Below are 23,623 nucleotides of genomic sequence, written 5' to 3'. Positions count from 1 at the left end.
AGGCCTCTCCTTGGGATCAGAGAGGCCACGGGGTGTATCATAGTGAGCTCTCTGGCATCTCTGAGTAAGAAGAGAAAAAAAACTTGCAGAAGGGGCAGAAACGAAGTGGAACGTAAATTCCAAGTCAACAGCCATGCCCGTGTACGTAGGCCAGGGCCCACAGAGTGGGACTACAAATCCCGGCGTTCCTGCTGGACCCGCCGGGAGGGACTACATTTCCCCGCGGGCGCCGCGGTAGGCCCGCGAGGGGCGGAGCAGGGCGGGGCGGACCGCGGGGGCGTGTGCTGCCCTCTGCCGGGCGCGGCGGGAAGTGGGTGCGGATTGACAGCGGGAGCCCGGGCGCCGGGCGCGGGGCTCGGTGACAGCGGAGGCGGCGGCCGCGGGCTGGACCTAGGGAGCGGCGGCGGCGGCGGCGGCGGCGCCGACGGCAGCTGGAAGGGCGGACGGGGCGGGCCTCCCTGGTGGCGCGGAGCCGGAGGAGTCCGGGAGGGGGCGGCAGGCGCAGCTCGCGGGCCGGACACCTGAACTTGGGACAAGTTGCCAGAGCCGCGGGGGACAGGCGGCGGACGGATTGACCTTCAGAGCTAGGTGAGCGGGACAGGGGGGCAGGGGGTGCGCGGAGGGCCCGGAACCCCGGACCCAGGCTCCCCCGCCCCCATTGTGGGTGCGGGAGACAGGTGGGTGGATGGGGGTGCCGGCTGAAGAGGGGACAGGGCGTGTGTGTGCCGCGCCGCCACCCGCTCGGCTGTCCGTCTAGTTCGGGACGCTCGGCACATGGCCGGAGCGGCGCTGTCGGAGGAGCCCAGGAGCCCCTCCGGCCCCTCACTGTAGGCCCGGGCCGGGGGCGGCTTCTCCGCGACCTTATGTAACCAGGCGGGAGGGGCCGGGGCGGGCATGGGCCTTCCCGGCTCGGGAGCTGGGAGTCGAAGGGGCGGGAGGCGTGGGAGTGAACTTGCAACAAGTTTGAGGGACGTGTGGGCCTTGCGCCTACTCCTTCTCCACCCGAGGCGGCTGGGGGCGGGTGGTACGGGGGAGGGCGCCGGAGGCCCGAGAGGTGAGCAGGGGCCGAGTCCCGCCCGGCCAGGCCCAACCTGGATGGTCCCGGGGAGTGGGAGGGCCGGGGCGGCGCCACGCCCCCGGGGCTGGGCTGCTGGAGGGGGCGGGGGAAGTCCCATCCCTCCCTCCCTTCCTGTCTCTTCCCCCCCACCCTCGGTGTCTTAAGAAGCGGCCGCTGCCCGCGTCCCCTGGTATCCCCCAGCTGAGGCTTTTTCTCCCCTTTGCGTTATTCCACGACCTCTGGGAACCCCAACCCCAGAGCTCACCCTTCGCGCGCCCCTCTTTCTGCTCCCTGGAGCTCCCAGCCATCTGCCCACCCCTGAGTACCCCCCACCTTCTTGGTCCCGAATCCCGGAAAACACGCCCCCTTCCCCTTATTCCAGCTGTTCGTACCGCCCAACCCCTCGCCGTCCCGCCCCCCAAGTCCGCGCTTGGTCTTCTCCCCACCTCCCCGAACCCGGGTCAGCGCCGGGGGCGCCGCGCGTGCACTTCCCTCCTCGGAGGGAGCGGGTTGATGCCAGCTCCGTCTCCGCCCCTCCGCCCCTCCGCTCCTCCGCCCCTTCCCAGCCGGGGTTCTGGCTTCACGCACCGCTGCCCCGAGCTGCTCGGGTTTGCGAGAGCAGGTTCGCGCCGCAGCAGCCTGGCGCGCCCCAGCCCCGCGCCCAGGGGGTAGGAGGGAGGGAGGGCGGGCGCCCGGGGCGGGGCTCCTCTGCACGCGCGCCCTCGCGGCCCCGAGCTCCCCCTCCCCGTTCCCTGGCGGCTGCTCACCGCGGAGTCCTTTCCAACCCGGTCCACGCCAGCCGGGATTCTCTCGCCTGTCCGTTCTGGGGACGGTTCGGCGCAGTTTCTGGTCTAGACTTGAGCGCAGTGCTTTCTTTGGCTTTACGCCCTCTGGGAAGTGTCAATTAATTACCGCCCAGCTCCCACCCTGAGAGTGAGGGGGTCTTAGTCGAGCAGGGAAGGGGCAAGGAAAGGCCGGTGCAGGGCCTTAGTGATACTTCTCAGATGTGGGCTCAGGCCCCTGCACCCGCCCAGTCCAAGATTCCACTGGCCCAAGACCTGGCAATTCTTGGGGGGGGGGGGGTGCTCTGGTTTCCTCTTGGGCGGCCAGATGTGGTTGGCTCAGATCAGAACGCAGTTTCTAGCTCCTCAGCTTGTTTGCTCTGAGGCCCTCTCGGTGCCCAGCCTGGTGGATAGTCTGCAGGCCCTGCCCTCAGGCAGATAACAGTCGAGGGGGAGAGATGCCAGCAATAAAGGCCGGTCTTAGCGGAAGGGGAGAGCCCTGCGTGGTAGTTTGCTGGTAGGCTAGCACCATGCCTCAGTCCCCAGCCGTAGGAAAAAGAGCACTTCACTTGGCCCCTTTCTTTCTGCAGGCCCCCTGGCCGCCGGGGTGGGAGAGTCAGGAACCAGAAAGCGTAAATGAAAGGCTGTTTGCGTGCCTCTGTGCTCGGCTTCTCTGGAAGGGAGCTGATATTGCTTACAGTTTACAAGGCCTGTTACAGCTGCAGTGCTATTTTGCCCTCAGCTCAGCTCTGGGAGGTGCAGACTAATCGGAATCCTGTTCCGGGTCCCATGGAAGTGGTGCAGGGCATGGGGCAGGGGACACCCCCTCAGGTGAGCACCAAATCCATGGAGAACCAGCTGGGCTTCTGAGGGCTGAGGGCTGGGTGACTCACAGTCAGAGGTGGGGCAGGGAGTGGGCCAGGGCAGGCAGCAGCCCATCCAGTGGCCTGGGATGGCAGGGATACCCAGGGCCCACCCCCATGGCCAGTCAGGCCCCCTTTGAGCCTCAGCGCTGGAAAGTAGGTAGGAGGGGCCTCCCATCCTGCAGGCCTGGCTGTCCTGTCCTTTGAGGGTCTGGCTTCTGGCCCTGATTTCTCTGGGGGCTTTGTTTATGGCTGTAATTGGATCATTAGCTGGAGTTTATAGAGTTACTTAGCACCTGCCCCCACAGGGAGTGGCCCAACCACCCCCTGGCTTCTGTCTCTTCCTTTTCAAAGTCAACTTGGTTTCTGCCCGCAGCAGGGGTTTCCCCAACCGCAGCTGGTATGAAAGCCAGGTTGGGCCTTTGTCCTAGGGATGGAGGGCAGTCAGCACTTGGGGCCCAGCTTGGGGCTGCCCTGGAGATGACCATGGAAGTTGGGTTGACCTTCTCTGACACAGAGGGAGGGAGGTCAGGATTTCCAGAGCTGCCAGAAGTGTCCACGCCCCAGGATGCAGCAAGTGCATATGTATGTAATGTAACATGTCTGTCTTCCTCTGAAAAAAGAGAAAGAGGTACACTTCTTCCAGGCTGTTGTGGGGATTCAGGGTGGAGTGGTGTCTGGCACATGGTGAGTCCATAGTATTGCTCTGTGTTTCACTCTGGGCGTGTGTAATTGAAAGGAGTTTGTGTGTGTGTGGTTATGAGATGATAGATATCTAGGTACATGTGTATAGATGAATCGTCTATGTGTGCGGCTATGAGAGTATAATCACACGATATATTAATGGAATATTCGTCTAGTCTCTTTATGCTATAACAGAACAACATTATAAGAAAATTTAGTTATAAATAATAGTTGCCAACATTTATTGTGTATTTACTCTTTAGAGTGAGGTAGGAATGATTCTTTTCATTATCCAGATTCAGAGAAGTTAAGCAAGTTGCCGGAAGTCACACAGCCTGGAAGTGGTAGGGACTCTAACCTAGGTCCAACTGCCTCCAAAATCCATGTTCTCAATCTCTCACGCAGGCCTCTTTGGGTTTCTCAGGACTTCTGTCTTAAGAGGTGGCCAGCTGGGAGTCTGGCAACCTTCTTTTCCCCATGCAGGGTCTCCTGCTCCGAGCGGGGTGGGAACTCACTGAGGCCTCTGCCCCAGGGCAACACCTGTCTCCTGGCTGTTCTTCTGAACTCTGCTGACACAGGTGACCAAAGGACCTCCGGTGAGGACTCTCCTGACCAGCGCCAGGGAGGAGAGGAGTTCAGACAAGGCTCCCTGGGTCTCCCTGGAAACCTCACACATTAACTTATGGTGCAGTCCTCACTCGGCACTTGTTTACTCAGATGTGGGGAAAAGGCTGTGGCAGCTACTGAGTGAGAATGAGCAGCCGCCAAAGTCACGAGGACACAGGAGTCCCCTCATAGCCCGCCTGTATGGCTGCAGCAGGTCCCCGCTGTTCTCAGCCTCTGTTTCCATGGCTGGGAACCGAGATCATCTGTGGGGTCCCCTGCAATGTGAACCTTCTACCCATCTCTGGCAAAGGCATCCCGGACGGGAAAGGCTCCCCAAAAGGAGGCGCGTGTGGTATGGCGCTGGGGGGCTGGGGGGGCACCGCTGAAGCTCAAGGCTGGCCCCAGGCGGTGCGACCAGACAGTTTCTTTTGGGACTTAGTCAGAGCTGGCATGTACTGAGCACTGAGCTAAGTGCCATGTCGCCAGGAGATTGTTGAGAACCAGAGCTCTAGGGCCAGGCTGCTTGTCTTGGAATCCCAGCTCTGCCACTTCCTAGCTGTGTGACCCTGGGCAAGCTGCTTAACCCTGCTGTGCCTCCGTTTGCACGCCTGCAGAGCAAGGATCATGCTAGCATCTGCTTGCTAGTGCTACAGAGAGGGCTGAGTATTGTTTTTTTAAGATTTTATTCATTTATTTTAGAGAGAGAGAGAGAGAGAGCTCGAGCAGTGGGAGGGGCAGAGGGAGAGGGAGAGAGAATTCCAAGCAGATCCTGTGCTGAGCGCAGAGCCCGACTCGGGGTTTGATCCCAGGGCCCTGAGATCATGACCTGAGCTGAAATCAAGAGTCAGACGCTCAACCGACTGAGTCACCCAGGCACCCCATCTGGGCTGAGTATTTTGTTGCATGCTGCATGTATGAGATCTAGAATAGCATCGTGCTTAAAAATATTAGTTATTAATCTTAACAGACTCTTACAACTCACTCATTTCTTTATTTCTCGTTTCCAAGTGAGGAAATAGAGGCATAGAGAGCTCTAGCGAAGAAAAAAAGACCTATGAGTTGCAAACAGGACTCCCCTGCGCATCTAACACTCTTGAAAGAAATGCCTTACACGGGGCTTTGCGGCTTCTGTGGCTGTAGCCCCCATCATTCCCTGGTGACCACACCCAGCCCGGTCCCTACATTTAACAAGATCATATAGGGAAACTGGGGATGCTTACAGCATCTCTACCGCCCCTGGCCTGCCCCGCCCTGCCATGCCCCTGGGGATTCCTTGGGTAGCGTCTGGCCTGGCCGCTCACTACCCACTCCTGACCCATGGCTTTTCCCCTGCGCTTCTGCAGCCTGCCCCTCCACTCTGCCCCAGAGGTTCAGATCCCCTTGGCTGCTGTGTGAGTGAAGGCAGCGGTAATATCCCAGCGATAGGGCAGCGGGTGACAGCAGAGGTCACCTGAGAGGGGCAGAGTCCTCACCGGTTTTCTTTCCTGGCTCTTAGGTGTGGGCATAAGGACGAGGAGAAAGGAGGTCTTACGACCCCCACCTCCCGTCCAGCTTCTGGGGGGCAGGCCTCCTTGTTGGCTTTTATCCTGATAGTGGAGACCCCAAAGTAAAATGTGATGCCCTGGGGATTAATCCAAAATTCCAGCAGGTTTTCCAGAAATCCATGGTCCATATTTCCTCCTCCCAGTCCTTGTTCATGCTGGCCCCTTCTCCTGGCACGCCCTCCTCTGCACTCCTCCCTCTAACCAAATCCCCTGTCCATCAAGGCATACCTTCCTGGTAGCCTTGGTTGGATATTATGCTCACCTGGGGAGCTCTTAAAAAATACTGGTACATCAGGGGTGCCTGGCTGGCTCACTTGGTAGAGCATGCCACACTTGATCTCAGGGTCATGAGTTCAAGCCCCACACTGGGAGTAGAGCTTACTTTAAAAAAAAAAAAAATACTAGTGCACCTGAATCTTGAAGGAGGAGATTAGGCAACAATATGTTAAAAATTCCCCAAATGATTCTGATGCCCTTTCTCCAGGGCAGCAACTCTCAAATTCGAGTGGGCATCAGAATCACCTGGAACAGTTGTTGAAACACAGATTACTAGGGCCTTACCCCAGGGTTCCTGACTGAGTAGGTCTGGAATCAGTAGGGCTACAAATTCCAGTAGGTCTGGAATTTGTATTTTGGATGAGTTCTCAGGAGATGCTAATGCCGCCGGTCCCCAGACCACTGCTTTGTAGCTTCCCAGGCATGAGCTTTCTGTCTCCTGGGTCTCTGATTGCTTTTGGGCCTCTTAGGCCTGTCTCCTTTCTGAAGCCAGGTCCCAAGGGGCGGGGACCACTGTGACACCATTTGGTGGCTACTAATCCCTGGTATAATCAGCCTCCCTTCCCCACCTTGGCTCTGTGCCCCCACCTCCTGTTAAAGTGAGCACGGTCCAGCCTTGTGGTCTCGGCACCACCCTCTGGGACAGGTGCTCGGGAGATAGTTGCTGCTTGAACAAGGTGAGATGGGGTGGACATCAAAGGACAGCACTGTCCCCAAGAGGCATCAGAACCCGGGGCAGGATCTAAAGCTCCTGCAAAAGTGCTTGGGGCCAGAGTGGCATTGCTGGATTAGCGGGAGGTGTCCAAAGTGGCCCTTGGCTCTGTTGAAGTGAGGCTTGGAAAGACCCACCATGTGACTTGACTTTCCTACCCCAGGGTGGGCAAGTACGGCATCACTGCTTGAATTGTGTTTTTCTTTTCTTTCTTTTTTTTTTTTTAAGATTATATTTATTTATTTGACAGAGAAAGAGAGGGAACACAAGCAGGGGGAGTGGGAGAGGGAGAAGCAGGCTTCCCGCTGAGCAGGGAGCCCGATGTGGGGCTCAATCCCAGGACCCTGGGATCATGACCCGAGCCGAAGGCAGACGCTTAACGACTGAGCCACCCAGGTGCCCCTGAATTGTTTCTTACTACTAATAAAAGTGATAAAACATGCACAGAAAGCAGCCATGCCCTTCTCCTTCCTTACCCAGACTGGAGATGTTGGGGGGGCTGTCACTGTTGGATGGAGGGGTGTCTCTATCATCATCTAGGAGGTCCTGGGCCTTGAGGGCAGCAGATAGTGGGGCCACCTTGGGGGCTCTCCCCTGGGCTCTTGGGGTGGATCCTTCCTTGGAAGCTGGAGGAGTCGTGATGGGAGGTGACAAGAGGCAGTGGCAGGGTCTTTGGCCCTGCAGGGAAGTGGCAGGTTGGGCTTGGTGACTGAGCCGATCAGTCGACAGATGAATGGAACCCTCCAGCGTCAGCACCTTGAGCCCAGAGATTGGATCTGTTTTGTGTGATGCTGTATCCCCAGGCCCAGAAGAGAGCCTGGTATACAGTGGGTGGTCAGTAAATTTTTGTGGAGTGAGGGCATGAGTGTGAACTGAGCCCCCATCAAGTGCCCAGAAATGAGGACACAACAGGTCTCTGCCCTGCAGGCAGGGTATCAGCTTCACCATCTAATACTCAGGGATGGGTACACAGCTGGACAAGGAGGAGCTCCCTGCCTCTGCCCCCCCCCCCCCCCCCCCCCCCCCCACCTGGCCACCTGCTCTCCCCAGGATCCAGGTCCAGCTTCACTCTGGTTTAGGGCTGACAGTCTGTCCCTTCCTCTAGAGAGTTTGCCAGCATCCCCCCGCCCCCCCGCCCCAGTTCTACCAGTGGGTCTGTGGGGTGGGGCTCTGGTTTATTTTCTCCTGTTTGCCAAGGGAAGTCACAGCCTGTCCTCTGCCTTGTTTATAATTGGTTTGGGGACAGCACCTGCCCCAGCCCCCCCTTGAGTCCCTGAGAGGTACAGAGTGGCCAGGAGGTGACACACTATCCTGTCCAGTCCCTGTTGCCTCTCGTCTCCTCCTGGCTCTGGCCAGGTATGCTCTCAGCTGCCCCTGCGGCAGGGTGCGGCTGACTTTGCTGTCGGCCGACTGGGGCTGTGGGGCTGGGAGCCCTAGAAGCTAGCTGGTGCTACCCCCATATTTTGGAGAGTGGAGGACTGAGGCCTGGGGAGCGTGAGGGAGCCTCTCCAGCACCCTGTGGCCTGGGGCACCATGAGGGTCAGCAGGCACGAACTGAGCACCTCCTGGGGGCCTAGTGCTGTGCGGGCAGAGCAGGGTGGGTGGGAATGAGAACACAGCACCTCCTTCAAAGCTGACAGCCCAGCGGGGAATTGCAGGACCCCCAGACGACAGAAAAAGGCAGGTCGGTGGAAGATAGTACAGAAGTACATATAAATGAATGGAAATGTGTCCAAGCCTGGCCCTTCACTCTGAAAAGCGTTCTTCCTTGGTCGGGAGAGAGTTTTTACCAAAGGGCTCGTGCCAGCATGGAGACCTTGGCTCAGCCCTGCCCACCCTCTGGACCCCCAAAAGGGCAGCTCTATTGCTCCCTGGATCCTCTTATCTGCGGGTCACCTCTGCAGACCCAGGAAGCTTCCCTCCTGGACAGAGTCCTTCCTTCCAGGAGGCCTAGAGGCTGCTGGCCACCCACCTGCCGTTCTGAAGCCCCGGGCCACGGGGGAGATGCTAAATTGGGCCCAACAACTCAGACCTCTTTGGGCCTGCCTGTTGCTGCGCCCCCAAGACTTGACCTGGGATCTGGGGCAGTGATTTTGCCTGCCCCCCCACCTCCAGCACCTTCTCTCCTCCCCTCTTTCCTTTGCCCCCCACATTCCCATCCCTCGGAACTTCGGTCTACTTCCACTGCATCTGGATCATGGGCCCTCAAAGTGTGTATGTCTCTCTCTCCTGCTCGCCCTCTTTCTTTCTTTTTCTGCCTCCCACCTTTTGGTGTTCGGGGGGGTGCTTCATGGCCTTCCTGGTGTCAGCCTATGAACCCTGCTGGTGGGGGCCCAGAAGAATGGCCTAGGGCAGGGTGAGACAGGTGTGAAGGTGCCCAGCCTGATGCATCCCCCTGCCCTTGAGCAGCCAGGGGCTTGCGGTGGCTGGGTCACCCTGAGGTGGTGGTGGGGAGATGGGCTGAGGGGCAGCCAGCCCTGGCCAGCTGGGGGAGCCCCTCCACAGACAGCCCTGGGCATCACCAGACACTTCAGACCTGTGACTAACTATAGGTTCCCCTCCAGTTTGTTGGGCGTAATTATAATGGTTTTCAAAGCCAGGAGTGAGAAGATAATATTAAAACTTTGGTTTCTATTTATTTATATCCCATCCTTTTCCTCCACTTTTTATTGTGAAATACACCATCATTGCTGATAAGAGCATAAACATATACGTATGCTGTAATAAGTAATTGTAAACACCCAGGTAACCACTGCCCAGATGAAGAAACAGAATGTAGCCTGCACCCCAGAATCAGCTTGTGTGCCCCGCCTCTGTCATAACCCCTTCCCCCCAGAGGTAACCACGATGCTGATCTTTCTGATCATCAGTTCTTGCTTTTTCTTATCACGAAACCACTGATGTCTGCGATCTTTATCGGAAGAGGTTAGTTTTGCCAGATTTTGAATTTGATACAGCTAGAACGACACTGAGCATGCGCTTTTATGTCATGTTTTTTTTTTCCGTTCCACATTTCGTTTGTGAGATCATCCAGGTTATGATGTGTAGTTATCGTGTTACCTTCTCCCGTGCTGGTGCGTGTCACAGTATCTCATCGTGGGTAGAAATTGCATTCCCCTTCTCATCTTTCTTACAGATCTGTTTTTTGTGGATGTTTGTTGACCTGCATGATCTATTCATACATTGGTATTTATAAGCAATTTATGAGAAAAGAAGCATATACTGGGGATGCTCAAAATTTTGTACTTATAGCAGTGTCTGGTCAACATGGCTGAAAGACTATGACAGGGGCGCCTGGGTGGCTCAGTCGTTAAGTGTCTGCCTTCGGCTCAGGTCATGATCTCAGGGTCCTGGGATCGAGCCCCGCATCGGGCTCCCCGTTCGGTGGGAAGCCTGCTTCTCCCTCTCCCACTCCCCCTGCTTGTGTTCCCTCTCTCGCTGTGTCTCTGTCAAATAAATAAAAAAAAGAAAGAAAGAAAGAAAGAAAGGAAAGAAAGGAAGAAAGGAAGAAAGGAAGAAAGGAAGAAAGGAAGAAAGGAAGAAAGAAAGAAAGAAAGAAAGAAGAAAGACTATGACAATACTGAATGCCAGGGGGGCTACAGGTTGGGGGTAGGAAGATGGTCTTCAGAGGAGACCCCCGATGGAGCGGCCTCTGCCCAGAGGGTCCCAAGGCCCTCTTGCCTGGCACATCTGGCAGAGGAGGGGGAAGGCTCTAGGGCTAGAGCCCTCAGCAAATACTGTGCACCTTAGAGTTGGCAGGTGCCTGTCTTTCAAGGTCTCCTTGGGCAGTCTTTCTCAACTGGTGGTGATTTTGCCTCCCAGGGGACATTTGGCAATGTCTGATGACATTTTTGGTTGTCACAACTCAGGAAATGCTACTGGCATTTAGTGGGTAGAAGCCTGGGATGTGGATAAACATCCTAAAATGCTCAGGACAGCCCCCCAACAAGGAATCATTTGGCTCCAAGCGTCTGCGTTGAGGTTGAGAAACTCTGATCTGGGAACAGAGCCAGGAGACTGAGATTTGCCATGAACTTGCTGCATAGCCTTGGGGAAGTCATTTAAGTGCTTGAAGCCTTGGTCCCCTCCCAGGGACACTGAGGGTATTGAGGGGGTCTGCCCTCTCCCCTTCCTGAGGCTGTCATCAGGACTGGGGAGAGGGTGCCTGTGTAGGCACTTTGGGAGGCATCCCTGCCAAGGGGCCTCTCCTCCTTGTTTCCTGTGTGGTACCAGCCCCTCCCCCTTGACTGTGCTCCCTGTCCACTGAACTGGAGGTGTCAGGTGACCAGCTGTGAGCTCGGCCCTGGTTCCTGCTATTCCAGGCCTCAGGGCTGTGGGGGAACCGCCCTGAGGGCCCCAGCCTTTTGATGAGGGCAGCAGAAATGAGGGGCTCTCTGGGGAACCCCAGGGCCCGGGTAAAACCATTTCTGACTTTGTCCTTAGCTGGATGGGAGTCCAAGGTTGTGTGGAGTGATAAGAGGTACCTGTCATACTCTTTTATCTGAGGCCCTGTTGCTAGTCTGGGCTGTGAGGGGTGGAAGCCAGAGGTCATTCTTGGGGGCTCTGTACACCCAGGCCAGCCTCCTGCTCACCCTCTGTGTTCTTCCGGAGTTGCTGTCCCAGGGAGGGCCCAGGGTTGTGTCAGAGTCTAGGTCAGAGCCCCCTGGGCCTCTCTGACCTCCCAGTTCTGGAGCGCACTTCACCTCAGTGGCATCTCCAGCCTTCTCCACAAACCACGGCCGGCCGGCCTGATCTTCTTCCTACTACACTGTCTCTTCCTGAGCCATACTCTCATGAAAGGGCCCAGTAAATGCACCCACCCTGAGGGGTAGGTGACTAACAGTGGCTTCATAATCACCAGCCTTTCTTGACAAGGAATATTACCTATCAAAGGTGGGAATCCCTTAGGCACCAGAAAGAAACATTAGTGAAATGTACGTTTCTTTGACAGGCTGTTAGAGAAGTACTTCGGGGACTGAGGAACCTCTGAAATCACATGTGTAGCAAGAGCGTGTTGTCACAAGTGAAAATTGGGTGGTGGCTCATATCTTCTCAGAACTTCATAGAATAATCTTGGTCTCGGGGTCCATTCCAAGGTGGGCTATATAGTAAGACTGTGAACCGGGTGTCTGGAGGCCCTGGGAAGGCCCAAGGCCAAGGTGGTAGATACGTGGTCAGTCAGGAAGGTGGTGGACTGTGGGGCTTCAGGCTAAGAGGGTCCGTGTCTCCAGAAGGGGCTGGGAGGGTATGTAGGTTAGGGCTAGGCCTGCACTGGACCTGGTAGGGTTCCTGAAAATTCTTGCCCCTCTGTGCCTCTCCATCTTGGTGCAGGGGCAGCGTGGCCTATGCCCTGTGAGGCCTGGCTGTGTGGTTAGTGGGGAGCTGTCAGAGGCTCAGTCTGGGAAGAGGGAGGGCACTGTAGGGGTCCTGGAGCCTAGGGTGGGTGAGATGTGGTGAGACGAGTTGGGAGCCCGTCTGCGTTGGGTAGTCTTGTGGGTGTGCGAAGCCTTCTGGGCGGGCATGCGGTTCCCTCCGTACTGTGAGTAATCCTCGGCCACACTTGCAGCTCCCAGGGGATTGTGCAACTTCCTCTCAGGCTGAGGTGCAGGGGGCTGGGTGAGAAACAGTACTGGGGAGAATGAGGAAACTGGGTCCAGCGCCCGGGGCAGGGGCCTGGCCCTGGGCTCTGGCCCCCCAAGGAGCTGAGCTTTCCCAGGGGCTCCTTGCAGGGGACCGGCCTCTCCCAGGTATGAGGGAGTGTGTGTGTGTGTGTGTGTCTCCTGTCTTTGGGGAGGTGGGTGAGTGGGGGTGAGGCCCCAAGGGCTGCACTGGCATTGGGGTACCTTTTGAAGAGGGATAGGGGAGATACTGAGTAGGGTCAGGGTTGGGGAACCGGGTGGCACAAAGGAGGGGTCCCTGGCCAGGCTCGGGGGGTGGGGAGAAGGGGATGGTGGAAAGTGAGGGAAATGAGGAATCAGAGGAACTGGGCCACCCCGGGCACTTGACCTCAGCCCTGCCCGCCTGGTCTCCACATCTCCAAGCTTGTTGAGAGGCTCTGGTGAGGAGGCCATGATGTGTGTGGGCAGGCCACAGTGCACACGTCCTTACTGCAGGGATTGGGAGCAGATACTCTGCTGGTCCCCCTGGCTTCGAATCCTGGCCCTGCCACTCTGCAGCTCGGTGATCCTCCTAAGTCACTTAGCCTCTTGGTGCCTCAGTGTCCTCATCTGTAAAATGGAGCTAAGAATTATAGTGCCTACCATGTGGGTTCATTCTGGGGATTAAAAGACTTAATTCATGTAGAGTGCTCAGGGCAGTGCCTGGCACCCAGTAAGCAGGCGCTCTGCACGGGTGAACCTTTTCCTGGTGCGTAAGCATGTTTGCGAACGGCGAAAACCCGCCCGCTGTTCATGTGATTATTTTTGATGGCAGGGTGATTATTTTTGAGTTGGCACCGGGGATGATAATAATAAGCACTCATATTTCCCAGGCCTTACTTCATTTCAGGTGCCGTGCCAAGTGCCTGACCTGCATCAGCCCCTTGAGCCCTCAGAGTCCCCCTTTGGGGTGGGTGCTGTGTCATCACCCCATTTCATAGCTGGGGACGTGGAGGCACAAGAGGGGGTGAGTGACTTGCTGCAGGGCAGTGATATCAGTGAGGGGGGACTGCAGAATGGTTTCCTGGAGCCCTGAGATGGACCCGCTGCCCTGTCCCAGCCCCTCTTCTGGGTTTGGCTGGAGGTGGGTTGGTAGGAGGGAGCAGGGTCTGCCGTGAAGGCAAAGGCGAGAGAGCCTCAGACCAGTCTCCAATCAAGTAGCCAACTAACACAGAGTTCACTGAACACACGGAATGGTGTTTTTCGTGGTTGAAGTTGGAGTGAGCTTCCTGCCAGTGTGTGGACTCAAGAGGAGCTGAAGACCCTCAGCTGGGAAGGCGGTGTGGTGCAGGAGTTATGAATGTGGCCCCAGATTCAGACAGATCTGGCTTTGAATTCTGCCCGAGCCATGTACTGTGTGATGGGCCTCAGTTTCCTCATGTGCAAAATGGCGGGAGTAAGAGTCCCTGCCTCTTTGATGGGGAGCATAAAATGAGATACCATAATAAGGTGTTAGCACAGGCCTGGCCCAGAGTGTCTGCCGAATGGATGCCTTTATTAGGCACTTGTTGTACAGAAGGTCATGGGCTGGGCGGGGAGTTTGGGCCACACAGAGCTCCCTAGAGGGCTATAATTTGAACTGTGGATCACGGCCACTAATGGGACCCTAATTTCTGGCCATGAAATCAGCTTAGTGGCTCTCAATGAACTTTTTTTTTTCTTTTTTAAAAGATTTTATTTATTTATTTGAGAGAGAGAGTGAGAGAGAGAGAGAGCACAAGAGGGGGGAGCGGGAGAGGGAGAAGCAGGTTCCCCGCTGAGCAGGGAACCCAGTACGGGACTCGATCCAGGGACTCCAGGATCATGACCTGAGCCGAAGGCAGTTGCTTAACCAACTGAGCCACCCAGGCGCCCAACATTTTTTTTTTTTTTCAGTGAGAAAGAAGATATAGAGAGAACATCCAAGTGTATTGCATGGTATTGGCCAAGTGTTGTTTTGTGCAACTTTTTGGTTTCAGGTTCATATGTGTGTATATGTGTGCTTGTGTTTGTGTGTGTGTGTGTACTGGGCCAAATAAAGTATATTTTTCTGCAGATCATGGTCAAGATATTTGGGGTCACTTCCTTAGAGGTTATCTCCCTCTTGTGCAATGTTTATGGAGCACCTACCGAGTGCAAGATCCAGCCCTACATGCCAGGGGCCAGACTGGGAATTCTGGGCCCAATTCTTAGTATGGTGTATGTGGGTGAGTGGGTCCTGTGGGGGGTCAGTGGAGGCAGAGGGTGAGGTGGCCAGGGAAGGCTTTCTAGGTGATGACATACATTGGATAGGGACAGTGTGGGGGTGACAATGCCCGGGGTGAATGGTCGACTCGGGGTCTGGAACTAGAGAGCCATCTTGGGAGGTGGGGGCTCCCTGTCAGTGGAGGGCTGCAGGGCCAGGCCTGACCGGAAGTGTCCGTGCTAGCTAGAGCAGAGGACTGGGTGGGGGTCATCCTAGGGCACTGGGCAAGGGCTGTGGCCATCTTCTCTGGCTGGTGTGGGGTGGGGTGGGAAGACTCAAGATTACTGATGCTCCTCCCATCCCCAAGACTTGCAGGATCCACAGTGACTCAGTAAGACCCAGGACCCATGCCTTAACCATTTTCTCCCCTTGCCTGAGCCTTGGGAGCCTCCTGAGCACTTTCCCCTCTACTGCCCCAGCTGGCTTTAGTGAGTCTGGCCTGGAACCTGCATCAGCCCTGAGCTTCCCTGGTCCAGGGGCCAGAAGCCTTTCTACCACTTAGATCTCTGCCCAGGGCCAGCTGGGGCCTCAGTTTCTTCATCTGTAAAGTGGGCATACTAACCCCTGAGCAGTCGGCCTTCTAGTTAGTGATGCTAATCTTGTGATCTAATGTGGATGAACCGGCTGTAGGAAGTGTGGAGGGTTCTGGGTGGGTAGTCATTGTCATCTCTAAGGCTGAGAGAGCTAGGAAAGGTCATGAGTACATCAGCTGCCTGGCTGGAGAGCCCCCACCTCCCCACCCCGTGACCTGGGGCTTTGGGGCAATGGTGGGAAGAGGCCTGTGACCCACGGTGAGCTGGGACTATCCCTGGCTCTGAGGGGGAGGTGGCCTTTCAGAGTCCTCAGAGAATGAGACCCAGGTCAAACCTGGGTCTGGGAACCCCAGTTTCTAGAGTCCTCCCCTACACAGGGCACCCTAGGAGCCCCAGCTTGGAAGTGTTGCCAGGTGGAGGGGCAGTGCTCCAGGACTGATTGTCGGAGGCCAATTTCCAGGAAGCCATGGGTGGCTTCTAGCCTGCTGCACCCAGAGCCCAGACGCTCAGGTATGAACTCCCATAGTAGAATGTGATATCTAATGATAGGTCCCATATACTGAGCACCAGCTCCCAGATATTGTGTTAAGCGCTTTTGTACATTTGCAAATTTAATCTTCACAGTAGCCTAATGCACAGGTCTCTTATTATCAGGTTTTATAGGTTAGCAAACTGAGGCCCAGAATGGAGAAGTCTGTCACCCAAGGTGACTTAGCCTAGTGAGTGGCAGAGCTGGGCCAAGGCTGTGAGTTCTGTATTCAGGTTGCCAGGGTTGAAATCTGGGCGGTACCACTGACTGGCTGTGTGACCTTGGACACAAGTGACTGAATCTCTTTGACTATTAGCTTCTTGCTCTGAGAGATGGGGATAACATCAGTGCTTTACTCAAGTGTTGTTGTAAGAATTATAGGAGACAATGCAGGTGACCTGCTGCCCATAATAAGGGCCCAGTAAGTACAATCTGCTTCATCATCTCTCCTGCCCACAGCAGTAACCTACTGCATGACCTGGGCCAGCTGTCTGCTACTGATCCCTTCCTCATGTAGGGGAGGAAAACTTTTCCCTCCTTCCCTTCTAGGTTCTTTGGCTGGCCTAATAATTAAATCGACATAAGACAGATTGACCGAAGGAAAACAAATTTAATTTTGTATGTACAAGATCACCAAAGATATGAAGCTCCAAGAGGTGACCAAAGCAGGCAGCTTTTATGCCATTCAGACAAAGAAACAATACATTTGTGAAGAACTGACAACAGAAAGGGGTTTGGGCTTGGGGCAGCTAATTAGTAAAGAAGTAACAAGGGTTGTTTATACAGCCTTCTGGGCCCTGAATTCCCTTTTTCTGGTGATAAGGATGTCTCTCTGCCTCCTGGTACAGGGAGGGTACCTTTCAGGTGGGAGATTTATTTCCTGCTCTCAGGGGGACAGAGGAGGGGCAGTGTGTCCTTCTTGTACCTGCTGTCTCTTCAGTAACTTTAATTCAAAATAATCAATATGCTAAAGCAGCATGTTTTGGGGTGGAATGTCTTGTTACCCTTTAGTTTTACCTGAAGTCTAGAAGCTGAGCTGGTAAAGTGCTCCATTATGTCATTGAATTAATCTTGAAAATAAGTTAGTTCAGTTAAACAGTTGTGTTTCATTGTAGGAGGTAGTGACGCACCTGGGCTCCTAAAGTAAAGCCTATATCGTGTGAGAAATCAGGTATTTAATAAGGCATTTTTATGGAAAGAAAAGAAAAGAAAACCAAGGGTGAGTGACCAGAGCCGACTACAATCCCAGTTTCTGAATTCTGAAGGCAGCCGGTTGAGAAGGTTTCGAGATGTCAGGCTCAAGGCATCTTCAGACGGAGTGAGGGCAGACAGGGGCAATCTGCCAGATCTTCGTGGTTTGCAGTTGGAATATCTCTGGTGATCTTTTCCGAGTGGCCCACACAGCAACAGGCATGAAGATTGCCTGTGCATGAGCAGTTGTGGTGATTTCTCTGAAGTTTCCCTCAAGTTGTTCACACTCTGTAGGGCTTCAGGGAAAAGGGCAGCTTTTTTTTTTTTAAGATTTTATTTATTTGTCAGAGAGAGAGAGACAGAGAGAGCACAAGCAGGGGGAGTGGCAGACAGAGGGAGAAGCAGGCTCCCTGCTGAGCAAGAAGCCCCATGAGGGACTCAATCCCAGGACCCTGGGATCGTGACCTGAGCTGAAGGCAGACGCTTAACCGACTGAACCACCCAGGCATCCCAAAAAGGGCAGCTTTTGTTCTTGGTGACTATGTTGAGAGTGGAAGAACATTGGGAGCGTTAGTTTGGAGAGTTGTAGCCAAGTATTGGAGGAAACAGGTAGAAAAGAAAACTTCATTGACAGTTACCAGCACTAGAATCTGATATCCAAAAGAATGTACTATCATTTTTCATTGAAACAATTTTTTTTCTCTACAGTTACCCCCATGACTACCAAAGGTCATCAAAGTAAGACTAATTTGTTTGCAAAATGGTTTAGTTTGAATAAACTTAACTTACTATTTATAGAAATGCAGCAAGAACTTGCAACTGACTGTATAGAATCTTTTCATCTTCTCTGTTGGAATTTTTCATAAGGAATCTCAGATTGGACTTTTAAAAGTCTCTTGAGGTTAGGAAGTGGAGCCAAGGACTTGTCATCGGGTTTTACCTGCAATAACTCTAGATTTAGGTTAATTCCTCTTTTCCGCAAATCCCCAAAATATCCTGAGGTTTCTGCGCCTGCCAGGAAGTGACCTTCCTTACTCACCTGGTGAGGCTGCTGGGGAAGCCTGTAAGCAAGGTAGCAGGCTGATTTTTCCAAGGGGCTTTATTGGCTCCATAAAGTCAACCTTAGTTCCTTGAAGCTGTCTGGCCATATCGGAGTCAATGCATGTCTCCCAGTCAAAGCCTTGGTAATATAGCCAACATTTCCAGTTGTGTCCTGTATTTAGGAGAATAGATGTTTGTTGAACTTGTGTAAATAACTATATTGCCATGAAAATAGGAATACTCACTAAGAGTTTTCAAATTCTGGAGGCATCAGGTAGGGAGAAAAAGGTAAATGTTTCAATTCTACTTACAAAGGTATAATTTACCAAATTGCTATAAGTCATGGTTTTCTTGTTTATTTATTTATTTATTAAAGATTTCATTTATTTATTTGAGAGAGAGAGAGAGAGAGAGAGCACAAGTAGGGGGAGTGGGTCTCCCCACCAAGCAGGGAGCCTGATGCAGGGCTCCATCCCAGGACCCTGGGATCATGACCCAAGCCCAAGGCAGACGCTTAATCTAGTGAGCCACCAAGGTACCCCAAGTCATGGTTTTCTTAAGAGAGAAAATTTTTTTAATCTGGAAAAAATTAAATATTACAGATCCAACAGTGTTTTAAATAAAAAGTCATAAAAATTATAATCATCTCTATCAGTTAACTCAGTTTCATGTAATTAAGTTTTGTTGATATTGACCTTTTGTTAATAGTTTTATGAATCCAGTTTTTTCCTTAGAGTTCTGCCAGGTTTTGCCCAGTTCAGTGGTATGTCCTGAAAGTTACCAGAAATCCGTATTCTAGAGTACTTGTCGGAGTCCTTTCCTCGACTCTTTCTGAAGATGAAACACTTTTGTAAAAGTGTCAGAGTAAAACAAGAACTTATATAACTGACAAAAGACTTAATACAGTTAAAGATCTGATGAAAGCTCATTACAATGTTATTGACAAGGATAATTGATTATTTCTGTGACATACATTTTATGATAATAACTAGAATTACAAGTGATAAGATTATATTAGGACATACCAGATTTCTAGGACTTTTATACAATTTCTGGAACACTTACAACATGTATCTATACAAATACAAGATAACGAAGACTTAATATTAGCTTTCTTTGACAGTGCTTCCCATGTGATTTAACATAGCAATAGGTCTAATTAGTTTAAGATTCCCTCCCACCACCTTTTTAAGTTTTGTTATTGTTTTTGTTTGTTTTGAAAAAGGAGAAAGGACAAATCTTTTTAGATGTTCCAGAGACCCTCTGGAAAAATCCCAAAGTTAGTTTGAGGTCAAAAGGTCTTTATTTAGAATTTGATTTGGGGGAAGTTTGTCAAACAATATTAAAAAGAATGCTTACTAAAAAGATATAGATCATAATGAAACAATACTTATCTATTTAACCAAAGTGACAATAAAATATTTTATTTTATTTTTTTTAAGATTTTATTTATTTATTTGACAGAGAGAAAGAGAGAGACAGTGAGAGAGGGAACACAAGCAGGGGGAGTGGCAGAGGGAGAAGCAGGCTTCCGGCTGAGCAGGAGCCCAATGTGGGGCTCAATCCCAGGACCCTGGGATCATGACCTGAGCCGAAGGCAGACGCTTAACAACTGAGCCACCCAGGCGCCCCAACAATAAAAGGCAAATAGAGAAGTTTCTATAGTTGTGAGCAAAACTTAGCTCTTTTAATATTGAGAAGACTTAGTTTTCTTAAGTAATCAAAGGCCTGATAATAAAGACAAACTCAAAAGGTTAAAAAAAAGGAGGGGCAGAGAGGGGAAAAAAAAAAGACTTAAAAAAAAAAAAAAGGGAAAAGTCCTTTTATAATCTCTTATCAGGAGCAGACCAATAGTCCAAGAAAACTTTGTCCTTTTAGCAGTTTTAGTTTTATAATAGCCAAACTATTGATATTGAAACTTAGTTTTTAAAACCCTTCTAGTAATAATTTGATTTTAGCCAGATTGGTCACACAAGGTAAAATTCTCTCACTCTCTCCCTTTCTTTAATTTTTTAAAAAATGTATCTTCATACCTCATACCTTCTTCTAACCAAAAAACCCACACCCTACTTTTTTTGCATAGAGTTGTTTCCCTTACTATTTCTAGTAGTAGTGATTACATATATTAATTAAAATGTTTAACCCTTAGGGGAGCCTGGGTGACTCAGTTGGTTAAGCGACTGCCTTCGGCTCAGGTTGTGATCCTGGAGTCCTGGGATCGAGTCCCTGGATCGAGTCCTGCATCGGGCTCCCTGCTCAGCAGGGAGTCTGCTTCTCCCTCTGACCCTCCCCCCTCTCATGCTCTCTCTATCTCATTCTCTCTCTCAAATAAATAAATAAAATCTTTAAAAAAATAAAAATAAAATGTTTAACCCTTAAAATTTTTAACTTATAGGGCACCTGAGTGGCTCAGTCCTTAAGCGTCTGCCTTCGGCTCAGGTCATGATCCCAGGGTCCTGGGATCGAGCCCTGCTTCGGGGTCCCTGCTCCGCGGGAAGCCTGCTTCTCCCATTCCCACTCCCTCTGCTTGTGTTCCCTCTTTTGCTTTGTCTCTCTCTGTCAAATAAGTAAATAAAATCTTTAAAAAAATTTTTTTTTAACTTACAGTGAAAACGAACAAGTAAACAATGGTGAATTGTATGTTACACCAGCAGTCTATAAATTGGCAAATTTATAGATACATCTTAAAATTTCTAGAAGCATGTGTGTTTTTAAATAGTACAATCCTTTTTTTTTTTTTTAAGATTTTATTTATTTATTTGACAGAGAGAGACACAGCGAGAACAGGAACACAAGCAGGGGGAGTGGGAGAGGGAGAAGCAGGCTTCCCACTGAGCAGGGAGTCCTGATCCCAGGACCCTGGGATTTTGACTTGAGCCGAAGGAAGATGCCCAACGACTGAGCCACCCAGGCGCCCCTTAATCGTACAATCTTTTAATGTGGCCAAGACATGTTTAACAGACTGAAATATCTTTAGACAAAATTAGGTAAACTTATGTTCAGTAATTAATGTTTAATATTTTATCTTACTTGGAAAGGATATTGATATTCAATGAATTTCTGTTATTTAACTTAGCAGAACTAATGGTGGAAGTTATCAAAAGATTTGGGAAACTATTTTTAAAGTAGACATACTAGGACGCCTGGGTGGCTCAGTCCATTAAATGTCTGCCTTCGTCTCGGGTCATGACCCCAGGGTCCTGGGATCAAGTCCCTCATGGGGCTCCCTGCTCAGTGGGGAGTCTGCTTCTCCCTCTCCCTCTGCCTGCTGCTCCCCCTGCTTGTGCTCTCATTCCCTGACAAATAAATAATTTTTTAAGAAGTTGACATACTATAAAACACAATTATTGTTGAAAAGTGTAAGTAAAAAAAGTTATTAAAAAAAGTTTGTGTAAACATTCTTATCCCATTCATCTATCTAAATTACCTGTTTTAAACATTACATTTAGATTACCCACAAAAACTTCACGAGACATTAGACAAAATCAGACATCATCCAAAGCTATTTTTCTCGCTGACAAATTTTGTAACGGAAAACATAAACTTACTTGACCAGTAAACCATGGTAGAGTAAAAGTTATATGTTTGCATCATAATTAATGCTCATAACTCTGAAGTCACATCTATTTTAATTAAACCAACAAGCTTTAACAAGCTTTTAGTTCCCAAGATTATCCCAGATCAGTGTGAACCTAAAAAAAAATTTGGTTTAGTTTTCATATTTCTGAGTTTTAGTATTCTCTGTCCTTGGAAGTGCTTGCTCCCCAACTCAGTAGAGCTCTTTTACAGATTAATTTTGGCAATACCATCTGGAGGTAGAAAAATATCATGTATCTACAACATACACATAGACACATGTAAATATACAGAGAGACACAAACACAGAGACTTTATAGCCATCATTCTAAAATTTTAGCTGGGAGGGTGCCTGGGTGGCTCAGATGGTTAAGCGTCTGCCTTCGACTCAGGTCATGATCCCAGGGTCCTGGGATCGAGTCCCACATCGGGCTCCCTGCTCAGAGGGGAGCCTGCTTCTCCCTCTGCCTCTCTCTCTCTCTCTGTCTCTTATGAATAAATAAATAAAATCTTTAAAAAATAAAATAAAATAAAATAAAATTTTAGCTGGGAGTCAGGTGCAATAATACAAAACTCACAAGTTTATAGAACAGTTGGATCCAAATTGCGTTTCCGGCAGTTGGAACAAGTTAAGCTTCCCCACTCAGATGGCTAAAGCTTTTTTACTTTTTATTTATTTATTTTATTTATTTATTCATTTATTAAGAGTATATTTATTTGTCATAGAGAGAGAGCACAAGCAGGGGGAGCGGCAGGCAGAGGGAGAAGCAGGCTCCCCACTAAGACCGATGCGGGGCTCAATGCCAGGACCCTGGGATTATGACCTGAGCAGAAGGCAGTTGCTTAACCAACTCAGCCACCCAGGCGCCCGGCTAAAGCTTTTTTAAAAGGACATTTGTGGGCAAAACACAAGATTTTGCATTAGCCCAATTTTCAAATTGTTCCTTTTTTCTCTGCCGATGAAAAACTTCTCCCTAAAAGTTTGCACTTCAAAGAACAGCTCTTAAGTCCTAGAGAAGATGGGAGCAGAAAATCCATATTACAAAGGTACAGAGAAAGGATCTAAGTCTTTTCCAAGGAGTTTTGGGGGTATATTTGCTTCTTTTCAGAGATCTAGAGTAATTCCTATTTATATTTTTCCTACTTTTTAAAATTTTTAAATTTATTTATTTGACAGAGAGAGACACAGCGAGAGAGGGAACACAAGCAGGGGGAGTGGGAGAGGGAGAAGCAGGCCTCCCGCAGAGCAGGGAGCCCGATGTGGGGCTCCATCCCAGGACCCTGGGATCATGACCTGAGCCGAAGGCAGACGCTTAACGACTGAGCCACCCAGGCGCCCCTTTCCTACTTTTTCTTAAGTGCAGGATAACTCTGTTTCCAATGTCCTCATCTTTTACAATATCTGTAGGCATTCTGAGATGAGAAAATGAGGTTTGGGGATTGGTAAAGATAGGTGGGATTCGAAGTGTGTCTAGACCCACATTTCTGGCTTTGTAGAGATTTGCAAGACAAAGACGGTCATTTCCAGTTCCCTAAGAACTGGATTGTGGCCTGAATATCAAGGGACTGACCTGCCCATCCAACTAAATTTGCTTCTTTGTATCAGGGAGATTTCCAACTGAGATGGGAAAATGTCTACATCCTAGAGAGTCTGAAAGTCTATCTGAAGCGTTTAACAAAGGCCTTCTTGGACCACTTCACCTTAGGGGGGAAAGCCTCTATTATTGTTCCTATTATTGAACATCGGCCTCCAGCTGATTCATTTCCTGATCATTTCAGGAGGGCCTGGGAGAATTTCTAGTCATCTGTTTTCTCTGTGAAGAGGGGGAGGGGTGCTTTTCCCCAGGGAGGCCATCTGGCTTGTCTGATAACTATAGTGTAATCACGGGTGGGGAGAATGCTCCTTAGCAGCCAGTCGAGGTCCCTGGGAGTGGGGTTGTGAGTGACCACTCATCTTTCTAACTCTTCTTTAAATTTGGTAGGATCTTCTCAAAGTGGAGACAAAAGGGGCTTTGTAATTTCATCTTGTTGAAAAGTCCTTCAGGCTAGCCACCCTATGCCTTTGTGTCTTCTTTTTAATTTGATCTTTCCATAGGTACCAATAAGATAATTATTTAGAATGAGAGCTCTCAGTTTTTGTGTGTATGTGAATATAAAAGTTTGTCCAATTCAAAGAATCCATAGTCATTGACAAGGAGGATCTTATATTAATCTTAATAGTGACTCGAACCAATAAGCCTTTTAATGGCTTAACCCTGGGCATTAGTGGTGTTCCTAAAGAAGGTGCAAAAGATGCACCCTTGCAAGAGCCAAGAAGTTCACCCAGTGTTAGTCTAAGAAAGCAGACC

General features: G+C 50.9%; 1 protein-coding gene across 2 annotated transcripts in view; it reads left to right on the top strand.

Annotated features, from left to right (window-relative positions):
- Positions 1-395: 395 nt before the first annotated feature.
- Positions 396-23,623, top strand: part of TFEB (transcription factor EB) — a 56,647-nt gene continuing 33,419 nt past the window's right edge. The window contains exon 1 of one of the 2 annotated variants that reach the window (XM_034991662.1): positions 396-588. The gene's annotated coding sequence lies outside the window, so the exon portion shown is untranslated. Of the gene's footprint in view, positions 589-11,835; positions 12,272-23,623 lie in introns of those variants that run through there. The other variant, XM_034991664.1, reaches the window with a different exon arrangement.

This window comes from Mirounga leonina, unplaced genomic scaffold, assembly GCF_011800145.1.
Source record: "Mirounga leonina isolate KUSES-001 unplaced genomic scaffold, KU_Mleo_1.0 Mir_53, whole genome shotgun sequence".
Classification (NCBI taxonomy): domain Eukaryota; kingdom Metazoa; phylum Chordata; class Mammalia; order Carnivora; family Phocidae; genus Mirounga; species Mirounga leonina.
Note: the sequence above shows the minus strand (reverse complement) of the source record. Positions and strands in the feature narration are given on the sequence as shown.